Consider the following 12,138-nt stretch of genomic DNA (forward strand, 5'->3'; position numbering starts at 1 on the left):
GGACTAGACCCTCTGAGTCTTCCTCCCTTATGTTGCTATGTCAGACACTTTGGTTAAGATACAGAGTACCTAATACATTTCTAGTGGGGGAAGAAGGGGCTCAGTGAGAAGTTGGTGGTCCCTTCTGCTTCCTCAGCCCTCGTTCTCTTTGTCCACCGATCTAATTTTACACCTATCCTCTGCAGCATAACAAATATGCTGTTGTAAATGATAAGTGATTTCCTTATTACATCTTTAAACTTTTAGAAGAATATTTCAAAGTTAACCAACCATTTACCCCTTTAAATTAAGATAGGCAGTTGAAAGCTAATTCAACAGAAACAGAATATATTTTAAAATTCAACTACATGTTTTCTTAGTTATTAGTAGATATTTTAAATTTTTATTATTTCCAGAAAAGTGACATCATCTCAGTAATATTAAAGAGTTTCTCTAAATAACTATCTGGGAAGGATGATATCCCCTTCTAATATTATTTGATGACCAACTTTTTTTCAACTATTTTTTATTATATATTTTCTTTATTTACATTTCAAATGCTATCCTGAAAGTTTCCTATACCCTCCCCCCACCCTGCTCCCCTACCCACTGACTTCCACTTCTTGGCCCTGGCACTCCCCTGTACTGGGGCATATATAGTTTGCAAGACCTAGGGGCCTCTCTTCCCAATGATGGCCAACTAGGCCATCTTCTGCTACATATGCAGCTAGAGACACGAGCTCTGGGGGTACTGGTTAGTTCATATTGTTGTTCCATCTATAGGGTTGCAGACCCCTTCGGCACCTTGGGTTCTTTCTCTAGCTCCTCCATTGGGGGCCCTGTGTTCCATCCTATAGATGACTGTGAGCATCTACTTCTGTATTTGCCAGGCACTGGCATAACCTCATATGAGACAGTCCCTTCAGCGAAATCTTGCTGGCATNTGCAATAGTGTCTGGGTTTGGTCGCTGATGATGGGATGGATCCCCGGGTGAGGTAGTCTCTGGATAGTCCATCCTTTTGTCTTAGCTTCAAACTTTGTCTCTGTAACTCCTTTCATGGGTATTTTGTTCCCTATTCTAAGCAGGAATGAAGTATCCACACATTGGTCTTCCTTGCTCTTGGTATTCTTGTGTTTTGCAAATTGTATCTTGGGTATTCTAAGTTTCTGATGACTAATTTTTAATTCAGATTTTCACAGGAATGCTAGAAGCCTGATAAAAATATTTCATGTTCTTTTAAATAATAAGAAAATTTCTGCCAAAAGGAACTCCACAGTCAGGAAGGAGCAATTATCAGAAAGCAGGACATCTTCAGATAGTTAGCATTCCTAATCTACAGAATCTGATCATATTTCTGAGCTGTCTCAAGTCACAAAACATATACTTGAGCTAGATAGATACACACAGTCTAATACACATGCCTGAATGACCCCGAGATTTGATGAGTCAAAGAAAAGATTGCTCCAGGTGTCATTTGATCACCATTCTGTTAGTTCTAAATTACACTTTTAGGGACCTGATCTACATGGATATAAATAGAATGCATAACTTTCGGCACTACATTTCTATGTTTGCTATCTGTTTATGCAAAAGACATAAACACACACATTCATGCTCCAAAATTAGAGAATACCAGTGCATTTTAATATCTTAGCATTTACTTAAACACTAATTTCACTTTGATCTAAAATTAAAAATAAGATGTAGCTTAAAAATGAGATAATATTCTTTTGATAGATAAAGATTAAAGTAATACAGTTGATTAAAGTAATCCATTACTGAATACATAGGAAAGAGAGAAATGTCAGGAGTCATTCAATATGGCCTACAGCTTGGTCTCTAGAAATAAAAAAAGAATATTCATTTGTTTTTATTTAGAGTGAATGGTGAATGTGTCAGTGAATAAGGAATTGATATTTCTTTGTAATGAATTTCTTTCTTTATGTAAAATTGTATTAAGCATACATTAAATAACATTTTAAATTGTAATTTTATAATAATTATATTAGGAAATATAGCTTTGGAATCTGTTATTTCCTCTAAACCCATTTAAGCTTTTAAACTCTATAGCATACTTAATATTTCTACTTAATATCATTATTTCACAAAATGACTTGCTTGGATTCAATCACTTCTAGATTTGCTCTTACATTTTGTATTTAGAACTACACATCAGCATTTGGGGGAGGTGTTGGGAGAAGGATGTACAAGCATAACCTCTTTGCCATTATTTATGCCGATAACTTCCAAATTTCTTCCCTGATGTATTCGACATTAAGAAAATATTACTAATGTTAACTCTGAAACTATATGTACAATTTGGTGTGAATGGAATTTGTATGGAGGATCTTTCAGGATTCATTTGCATTGCAAAGAAATATAGTAGTCAGAAAGTTAAATATTCAAAGTGATAACAATGGGGTTGTGTTCTAAAATATAGGGTACCCAATTAAATATAGATACGCTGCTGTTCCAGTGGCTACATCTACAAAGTCTATTATACCTAAAGCTCAGGAATCATTGCAAGAAGAGAGAGTAGAACATTTGTTAGAACCAAAGGATCAGGCAGTTTGCTGTGAGATTGTATCTCCTTACACCGTGAGAAGCTACACCCATGAGGTCTCATCAACATGACTGCTGAACAGGAACAATAGACATGCCAAACATGATGGGGAACGTCCATGACTCCTCAATCCCACACAAAGATGTGTACACATCTAAAAAAAAAATCTGGTTGTAGTAAAAAAGTCTTCTCCACAGAAAAACACACCAATTGGTTAACCAATAGCAAATGGTCAGCTCTGACACCATCGATAGAACAAACATTAAGCATACTGAGCAGGTTGTATTGATGTGTTTAGGAGCGTGTGTGTGTGTGTGTGTGTTTGTGTGTGTGTGTGTGTGAGAGAGAGAGAGAGAGAGAGAGACAGAGACAGAGACAGAGAGAGACAGAGAGAGACAGAGAGACAGACAGACAGAGACAGACAGACAGAGACAGAGACAGAGACAGAGACAGAGACAGACAGACAGACAGACAGACAGACAGACAGACAGACAGACAGAGAAAGAGAGAGAGAGAGAGAACAATAAAAAATAGAGAAATAGAGGCCATGAATTTTAGAGGAGCAAGGGGGGTATATTGGAAGGTTTAGAGGGAAAGAAGAAAAGTAGAAGTGATGTAATTATAATCTCAAAAAAAGACATAACTTTTTGTTGAAAATAGATTTTTTTCATATAATATGTTCTGATTACAATTTCCCCTCTCCCTCCCCCTACCAGTTCCTTTCTGCCTTTCTTCTCATTTGGATCCACACCTTTTCTGTCTTTCCCTAGAAAACAATAGGCATCCAAGAAATGATAATAAAATAAAAATAAAAATAAACAAGTAAGAAAAGAACAAGACAATCAGACAAGAAAAGGAACCAAAGAAAAAGCACAGGGAATACACAAAGATGCAGAGACACATACATTCACACACACAGCAATCCCATAGAGGCACAAAACGGGATGCCATGATATATACACAAAGGACAAATAAGATGTAATAATAACAACAAAACCCTGACTTAATGTTATGCAATAAAGAACCTCCAAAGGTGCCATTGGATTCCTTTCATGTTGGACAACTGCTGCTGGGAATGGGGCCTACACTTAAGAGTGGTTGCTTTCCCAGTGAGATTCCCTTGGAGAAAACTGTTTTCATTTGCAAGTGTCTGTCAGCTGGTGATAGTTTCTTGGTCAAGGATGAGGGCTTTTTTTCCACATCTACTTTCAGTCTTGGGTCCCATTCAACCCCATGCAGGCCCTGTACATTCTGCCTCAGTGTCTTGAGTTCATATGGGCACATGCTCTGTTGTGTCTAAAAGGCCTTGATTCTATGGTGTCCTCCTTGCCCTCTGGCTCTTACACTCTTTCTGTCTCCTCTTTCAGAGCTCCCTATGCCCCAAGGAGAGAGCATTGATACAGACATACCTTTCTGGGCTATGTGTTCCAAGGCCTCTCACTCTCTACATATTGTCTGGTTGTGGGTCTCTGTATTTGTTCTCATCTGCTACAATAGGTGGCATCTCTGATAACAGCTGATCAGGGCATTGATCTATGAGTATAGCAGAATGTCATTAGGAGTCGTTTTATTGCTACTTTCCTTTAGCAGAATAGTTGTATTTGGTTTCCTCCTAAGTTCCTGGCCAGTCTCGTCTCAGGATCTTGGCCGCCCAAGCAGCATCTGGTATGAGATCCATCTGGGCAAATGGGGCTTAACTCAAATCAGAGACTGGTTGGCTATCCCACCAGCTTTGTGTCACTATTGCACCAGTACGTTTTGCAGGCAGAATACCATTGTGGATCAGTTTGTAGCTGGGTTGGTATTAACCTTCTCCTTTGGTACCATGAAGAGTACTTCCAATACTACAAAAACAGGTACGTAGGGGTAAAGACTCAATGTGGACACCAGCTCGGCTTCTCCATGTTCAATGAGTTGTGTCGGTTTTACCATCAGCAATGGGACCTTATTGTCATTTTGTAGGGAGCCACTCATAGTCTTGGCAAATGGCCTGGATTGTTTGGGGGTTCCTATGAGACCCTACTTGATTATATATAACCCGTTCCTGGAAGGGGAAGCTTCATTTGGGGATAAGAGATGTTTACCTGGAGCTCTGCCTCCTCTGTTATTTGCCAATTTCATTTAGATCACCTTCATATATGTATATATTTTAGGAAGCTTCTACTATATTAGTTTTCCATATGGCCCCTCACATGGCCCTTAGTTTTAGCTGTTTCTTCCTGTATTTCCCCCCTCACCACCTCTCTTCTCTATTCCTGGTTGATCCTCCCATATCAGTGCTCCCTTGTCTAGTAGGGACTGAACAGAGGTCTCAGTTGGTAAAATGCTTCCCATGACATAATGAGGACCTGAGTTTAAGTCCCAGAACTCATGAAAATAGATCCAGGCAAAGGGCTACCCACTTGTAATAGAAGTGCTGAATGGAGGAGACACATGGAACTCTGCGGCTCACTGGTCAGCCGGTCTAGAGCTAAGCAGGCTCCATCTCCAGGCCAATGAGAGACCCTGTTACAAAAACAAGCAAACAAATGAAGCACATTCATATGAGTAACTATAAACACACAAAGATCATATTTTAAAATATTTGATCTTTCCTAATTACCCAGTATCTATTTTCTATTTTGTGCCAGAAATTGCATTTGTTACTGTGTATGCAAAGACAGACTGGAAAAAAATTAAAGCAATCTCCTTCCTCTGTGGAGTTCCATCTAGTGGTAAGATGTATATATGCCTCAGCAATTGGAAACAATCTCTTTCTACCAGGACTTTGATGGAGTGGGACCAGTAGAGAGAGACACAGCTGTCTCACCATGCTGTCAGGTTGCATACAAGCTGTAGTGCTTATGAATCTTGAGTGAAATGAGAATGTGTTCCATTACTGACAATTTGATAAAACAAAGTATACTGTGGGGCTTAAGATTCACTGATGTAGCTCCAAAACACAAAAGTATACACAGGTTTTATATTTCAGGATTTTATAATTATCCTGATGTGTCAGGCTTCAAGAAAATTTAACCTTTCTAGAAAATTATACATATATACATTAGTATTGGCTAAGTGCTTTAAAGTGATACTACTTAAAACATAATTATATAAACTATACATAATCAGGACCAGTCTTACTTAGTAAAGGAAAAATGAGAATTTTGTTTTCTGCTTTTTAAATGTGTTTCTTCCTGCCTGTTTTTCACTAAATAGTAAGTCACTGGAAACAGAGTCTTTTCCTGTGACTCCTTGGCCCTCTTACACATCTACACTGATATACAGAGTCACAAAATTGTTTGGATGTTGGGAGGGCAAAAAGGATTTTGGAGCCTACCCACAACCAGAGGCTAATAAACACTGGACTCACCTGAAATTTGCCCAGATTTGGCTTAGAATTACTGCACACCTTGGCTGGAACAGATCTAGTGGAATACGAGTGGATTCCAGTAACCACTGGTTACTACCACTCAGGGAAATTCAGTGCAGTGATTTTCATAGAGCGTATGTCATCACACTAAGCTACATTTATTTTTATTGCTGTGATGAAGCACCCTAACCAAAAAACAAAACAAAACAAGCAAAAAACAGCTTAAATAGAAAGGCTTTGTTTATTTTAGCTTACAGTTCAAATTACAAGGAAGCCAAAATTTCAAGAACTGAAGCAACTGGGTATATTACATCCACAGTCAAGAGCAGAGATAAAGAAATGCAGCCGGGCGTGGTGGCACATGCCTTTAATCCCAGCACTCGGGAGGCAGAGGCAGGCAGATTTCTGAGTTCAAGGCCAGCCTGCTCTACAAAGTGAGTTCCAGGACAGTCAGGGCTACAAAGAGAAACCCTACCTAGAAAAAAAAAATAAGAAGAAGAAAGAAAGAAAGAAAGAAAGAAAGAAAGAAAGAAAGAAAGAAAGAAAGAAAGAAAGAAAGAAAGAAAGAAAGAAAGAAAGAAAATGCACGCCAGTCCTCAGCTTGCTTTCTCTACTCTCATATAGACCATGGCCCAAACCAAGGGAATGGAGTAGCTGGGTCTTTCTACCTCAATGTAAGCAATCAAGATGATCTCCCACAGAGAAGCCTATAGGCAAACAGGACCAAGATAATCCCTTACTGAGATTCTCTACTAAGGGAATTCTAGGCTGTGTCTACTTGGTAATTAAAACTAGCCATCACATACAGGTTGAATTGCTTCCCTTAAAACCTTTACATGTAATTAGCTTTACATGTCCAAGTCCTTGTTCTTAGTACTTCAAATATCACCTTACTTTAAAATAGCTGAAATACCCAACAAAGGGGAGAGAGAACTTGTAGAGACCATATGGAGAGGTTAGGCATGGTCTCCAGTTGATGGATGGGGCCATTTACACTTTTCCAAATTTTAACCCAGAATTGCTATTGTCTAGATGAAATACAGGGGCAAAGAGTGGAGCAGAGACTGAAGGAAAGGCCATGCAGAGACTGTTCCACCTGGGGATTCATCCCATATGCAGCCACCAAACCCAGACACTACTTACTACTGATGCCAAAAAATGCGTGGTGACAGGAGCCTGATATAGTTGTCTCCTGAGAGGCTCTGCCAGAGCCTTACAGATAGAGATGTGGATGCTTGCAGCCAACTATCAGACTGACCATGGGGACCCCCAACTGGAGGAGTTATGAGAAAGACTGAAGGAACTGAAGGGGTTCAAAACCCCAAAGGAAGAACAACAATATCAGCTAATCACAAGCCCCAGAGCTCCCAGGGACTAAACCACCAACCAAAGAGTACACATGCAGGGATGGACCCATGGCTCCAGTTGCATAAATAACAGAGTATGGCCTTGTCTGGCATAAGTGGGAAGAAAGTCCCTTTGTCCTTTGGAGGGCTGATGCCCCAGTGTAGGGGAATACCAGGACAGGGAGTGCCATGGACTGGGCTCAATTGGCACCCCTCAATCCATGGTAACCAGGGGTTCGGACAGGTGGGCATAGAGTCATCGGGAATGGGGTGACAGACAGAACACAAGGGAGTGTGCTGGATCTGAATGTAATTTGTCAAATCGAGCATCAAACTTTTTATACAGAAGAAAATAGGGAAGTTAGGTGACACATCAGCAAGGTACAAATGAGGTTACCGGATGCTTAATGGCTCTTACACAAAACAGAGGACTGTAAACACAAAGACTGGCAGGAATTGGGCAATGAAACAACTGAGACAAAGTCAGCTCTATCTAAGGTCAGCTATAGTCTTAGAAGCCAGGTGTAAGGTCTTTATGTTCCTACTCCCCGGGCTTTCACACCCAAGTCATGGTTCTAATTAGGGAGTTCCGCTCTAGCTAACCTTCTCATGAATAATGCAATACTCTAAAACCACAGCCGGATCTACTTCCTAAACCATTGTAAATTCCTGTATATGGGAGCGACTTGGCTTTTATTCTGAGTGATAGTGTGGGGGGACTTTTCTACTAATAAGTAATGTAGTCTGCCATACATAACTATAATAAGAATTCTAAACTTACTTTGCTAAGCTTGTCCTGAGATTTCTAACTATGTAGTAGACAGTAATGCCTGATTTCTTTCACTATCTCTCTTACAATACTAAATCTGAATGTGACGGAATAGGCAACATTCTTACTGAATTCCAAGCCCAGGGTCAACTCAAGGACTACCTAGGGCATTGGTGAAGGCCAGGAAGCAAAGTTTGATTTTGCTTAGGTATTTGGCAAGTCATTGCTTGGAGACACCTATAATAAAACAATACTGAAAGAAAGCACACAGATCCATTCCCAAGGACAAAATTGGAGCATATGTGCTATGGGATGCCACAGTTCCAGGAGACTAAGTTTCTGTGAAACTCTTTGCCTCGGGACTGCATCCAGGCTTTTGGCCTGTCATTCATGTCACTGCTGGAGTGGATGTAGCAGGGGAGGCAGGAGTGGGTGGGTGGGTGGGGGAATCACCCTCACAGAAGCGGGGGGGTTGGGGTGGGTAAGATAGGGGGTTTCTGGAAGCCAGGAAGGGATAGCAGGGGGGAATAACATTTGAAATGTAAATCAATAAAATAACCAATAAAAAATTTTAAAAATAGGGACCTTAAGGAATGGTGCTAGTTATGACATAGTCATATTGGATGAGAATGGGTCCCACCTCCAATGTGATTGTGGTATCTTTACAGGTAAAGAAACAATTCCCACTCTAGCCAAAGAAGCAGGAAGGCGCCTTATAAATAGGCATCTCTCTCTGTGTCCCTTCAAAACCAACCCCCAAGTCTTCTCCATAGCTCTGTACCTGCTGCAGCCTCCCTTCCCCCCTTCCCCCGGCCCCATCTCCAGTGAATCACACAGATCTACCCCTTGAAACTGCCTACCCCTCACTCCTCTCATTCCCCCAGCCCCTAACTCCAGCAGGTATTCTCTGGGAACCACCAGAGAAGGGAAGCAGGCAGATCAGCCAGGGAAGCAGTCAGGCTAACTTTGTATCTTTACTTCTCCTTCAAATCTGAATTCCAGCATCGTTCTCAGCCCTGTAGCAGACAACATGAAGCAGATTCCCCTTCCTCTCTGCCCCAATGCCCAGGGGGCCAGACAGCTATTCTTGTCCAGCCTTCCTTCCCTCCTCCACTCAGCACTATATCTCAGCACCTGGCTCCTGCAGGCATCTATGGGAACCTGCAGGACACAGTAGCCTGGAATGAAGGTATTCTAGCTGATTATCTTTTTTTCTCCCTCTTCTCCAAATCTGTTACCTAGAAACACATTTTACTTGGAATCCCCAATGGCCACAACTATCAAGATCCCAGAAGAATTTCTTACCAGGCAACACATAGCAACCATACTCTCCTAATAATCAGTGAGGTCAACAGAAATCAAGGAACAAAACATACAACAAAGACAAAACTAGATATCATCACCTAGAATTATAATCTAGTAATAGTAATAGAAGAAAAAATTCTAACCTTAAGAAGTAGCTGTCTATAAAAATATAAGAAGCTTACAGAACATCAAATAGACTGGATAGGAAAAGAAACTACCCTTGTCACATAATAATTAAAACTCTAACTATATAGAACAAAGAAAGAATAGTAAAAGCTACAAATGAAAAAGACCAAGTAACATGTAAAAGCAGAGATCTGTTGCTCTAAAAGCCAGAAGTGCCTGGGTAGATGTGCTACAAAGTCTAAAAGACCAAAGATGCCAGCCCAGACTACTATAACCAGTAAAACTTTCAATCATAACAGATGGAAAAAATCAGATATTCCATGATAAAACAAAATTCAAGCAGTTATCTATCTATAAATCTGACCCGACAGAAATCAGTAGAAGCAAACACATACAACTATTTTAATATCTGATAAAATAGACTTGCAAAAGTAATCAGAAGAAAATAGAAAAGGACACTACATACTCAGCAAAGGAAAATCCTATCAAAAGGACATTGAAATCCTTAACATCTTTGACCAAGAGTAAGGACATCAAAGTTCATAAAGTAAACACATTTACAGCTCAAATCACTGACTGATCTTTAAGACACTAATAGTGGCAGTCTTCAATACCACACTCTCACCAATGGACTGGTCATCCAGATAAAGACTAAACAGAGAAATGCTAGAGATAACTTATGTTATAAACCAAATGAAGCTAACAGATATTTATAGAAATTTTGACCCAAACACCAAAGAATATATCTTCTTCTCTGCACCTCATGAAACTTTCTCCAAAGTTGACCACATATTTGGACACAAAGCAAGTCTCAACAGATACAACAAAACTGAAATAACTCCTTGTGTCCTGTATGGCCACAATAGATTAAATCTATAATAGAAACAACAAAAAGCTTACAAATTCATGGAAACTGAAGAACTCTCTACTGAATGAAAAAAAATGGGTCAAGACAGAAATAAAGAAAAAATTAAAGACTTTCTAGAATTCAATTAATATGCAGCATACCCAAACTTATGAGAAACAATGAATGCCTAGGTTTAAAAAAAAAAACTGGAGAAATTTCATACTAGGCACTTAACAGCACACCTGAAAACTCTATAACAAAAGAAGTAAGCATACCCAAGAGGAGCAGATGGCAAGAGATAATCATGCTCCGGGCTAAAATCAATAAAATAAAGACAAAGAAAATGTATATTAAAAAATCAATGAAACAAAAGTTGTTTCTTTGAGATAATCAATAAGATTCACAAACCTTTATCCAAATAAATGAAATCAGAAATAAAAGGGGGACAGAACAAAAGACACAGAGGAAATGCAGTGACTCATAAAATCATAAAAATATGTACTCTACAAAATTAAAAAAACTAAAACACATGGATAATTTTCTCAATACATATCAAAGTTAAATTAAGACCAAATGAGAAATTTAAACAGACCTATGACTCCTAGTGAAATAGAAGCAGCCATTAAAAGTCTGCCTACCAAAAAGCCTGGGGCCAGATGGTTTTAGTGCAGAATTCTCAGAATCTTCAAAGAACAATTAATGCCAATAATCTTCAAATTATTCCACAAACTAGAAACAGAAAGAGCATTGCCCAATTTGTTTTAAGAGGCCATAGTCATCCTGATACCCAAACCACATAAAGGCCCAACAAAGAGCCGGGTGATGGTGGCACACACCTTTAATCCCAGCACTTTGGGAGGCAGAGGCAGGCGGATTTCTGAGTTCGAGGCCAGCCTGGTCTACAGAGTTCCAGGACAGTCAGGACTACACAAAAACCAAACAACAACAACAACAACAAAGAAAGAGAATTACAGATCAATTTCCCTTATGAACATAAATGTAAAATTTCTCAATTAACTTCTTGCAAACAAAATCTAAGAACACATCAAAAATATTATACCCCATTATCAAGTAGGCTTCATCCTAGAGATGCATGGATAATTCAACATCCGAAACAATATGTAAACATCCTGAAAGAGAAAAAAACCACATAATTATCAAATTTGATGCAGACAAAGCCTTTAACAAAATATAATACCCATTCATGATAAAAGTCTGGGAGAGATTAGGGATACAAGGAACCTACATATATTTAATAAAGGCAATTTACAGCAAGCCCATAGCCAATGTCAACTTAAATGGAGAGAAACTCAAAGCAATTCCACTAAAATCAGCAACAAGACAAAGTTGTCCACTCTCTTTATCACACTTATTTTAACTACAACAGTAAGTCAAGAGTGAAGGAGATCAAGAGGTACAAATTTTAAGCCGGGCGTGGTGGCGCATGCCTTTAATCCTAGCACTGGGGAGGCAAAGGCAGGCGGATTTCTGAGTTCGAGGTCAGCCTGGTCTACAAAGTGAGTTCCAGGACAGCCAGGGCTACACAGAGAAACCCTGTCTCGAAAAACCAAAAAATAAAAATAAAGAAAAAAAAGAGGATACAAATTTTATATACATATATATTATACATATATATGTATATATATATATATATGTGTGTGTGTGTTAATATCATTTACATATAATGTATGCAGATAATATAATAATATATATGAGAGACTAAAAATTTCACCAAGAAACTCCTACAGCTGTTAAATGATTTTAACAAAGTATATGGATTAAAAAAATGGCTAACAAAAATCAGTAGCTCTCCTTTGTACAAATGACAAATGGACTGAGAAAGAATTTA

The sequence above is a fragment of the Mus pahari genome, chromosome 7, assembly GCF_900095145.1.
Source record: "Mus pahari chromosome 7, PAHARI_EIJ_v1.1, whole genome shotgun sequence".
Taxonomy (NCBI): Eukaryota; Metazoa; Chordata; class Mammalia; order Rodentia; family Muridae; genus Mus; species Mus pahari.